Source organism: Corvus brachyrhynchos, unplaced genomic scaffold, assembly GCF_000691975.1.
Source record: "Corvus brachyrhynchos isolate BGI_N302 unplaced genomic scaffold, ASM69197v1 scaffold409, whole genome shotgun sequence".
NCBI classification, from domain to species: domain Eukaryota; kingdom Metazoa; phylum Chordata; class Aves; order Passeriformes; family Corvidae; genus Corvus; species Corvus brachyrhynchos.
In genome coordinates, this window is record NW_008246059.1 from 4,159,907 (window position 1) to 4,161,049 (window position 1,143).

The 1,143-nt window shown below is 46.5% G+C and overlaps 1 long non-coding RNA gene across 2 annotated transcripts; it reads left to right on the forward strand.

Annotated features, from left to right (window-relative positions):
• Positions 1-496: 496 nt before the first annotated feature.
• On the forward strand, positions 497-987 carry LOC108449628. 2 transcript variants are annotated; one of them, XR_001865865.1, is made up of 2 exons: positions 497-506; positions 866-987. It is a non-coding gene; the product is annotated as an uncharacterized LOC108449628 (long non-coding RNA). The 2 variants fall into 2 exon arrangements; XR_001865864.1 differs by lacking the exon at positions 497-506 and adding an exon at positions 520-705.
• The last annotated feature ends 156 nt before the right edge of the window (positions 988-1,143 follow it).

Sequence of the window (1,143 nt, forward strand, 5' to 3'; positions counted from 1 at the left end):
GGAAAAAGGGGGAAGAAGGGAACGAGAAAAAGAGCGCAACAAATGAGTGTGGGGGAATAAAGGAAGAAGGGAATGAGAAAGAGAGCGCAACGAACGAGTGCAGGAGAAAAAAGGAAGAAGAGAAAGAAAAAAGCAAAACGACTGAGTGCGGTGGAAAACGCGGAAGGAAGGGAACAAGAAAGAGAGTGCAAGTAACGACTGGAAATAAAAAGCGGAAAAGGGGGAATGAGAAAGAGCGCAATGAAAGAGTGCAGCGCAAAAATGGGGAAGAAGGGAACGATAAAGAGAGCGCAACGAACGAGTGCAAATAAAAAGCAGGAAAGGGGGGAACGAGAAAGAGAGCGCAACGAACTAATGCGGGGAAAAAGGGGGGAGACGGGAAGGAGAAAGAGATTGCAATGAACGAGTGCAAAGAAAAAGCGGAAAAGTTGGAACGAGTAAGAGAACGCGACGAACGAGTGCGCGCAAAAAGAGGAAAGTAGAGAAGGAGAAAGCGCAACGAACGAGTGAGGGGGGAAATAAAGGAAGAAGGAAAGGAGAAAGTAAGCGCAAAGAAAGAGTGCAGCGGAAAATAGGAAGAAGGGAACGAGAAAGCGCAATGAACGAGTGCGGGGGAATAAAGGAAGAAGGGAACGAGAAAGCTCAACGAAGGAGTGCAGGGAAAAATGGGGAAGAAGGGAACGAGAAAGAGAGAGCAACGAACGAGTGCGGGGTAAAAGGGGGAAGAAGGGAACGAGAAAGAGCACAATGAACGAGTGCAAATAAAAATCAAGAAAGGGGAAGGAGAAAGAGAGCGCAAGGAAAGGGTGCGTGGGAAAAAGTGGGAAGAAGGGAACGAGAAAGAGAGCGCAATGAACGAGTTCAGGTGAAAAAAGGGGAAGAAGGGAACGAGAAAAAAGCAACGAACGAGTGAAGGGATGAAGGGTGAAGAAGGGAACGAGAAAAAAAGCAACGAACAAGTGAAGGGAAAAAAGTAGAAGAAGGGAATGAGAAAAAAAGAGCAACGAACGAGTGAAGGAATAAGGGGGAAGAAGGGAACGAGAAAAAAAGAACAACAAACGAGTGAAGAAGGGGAAGAAGGGAACGAGGAAAAAAAGAGCAACGAACGACTGAAGCTGGGGGAAGAAATGAATGAGAAAAAAG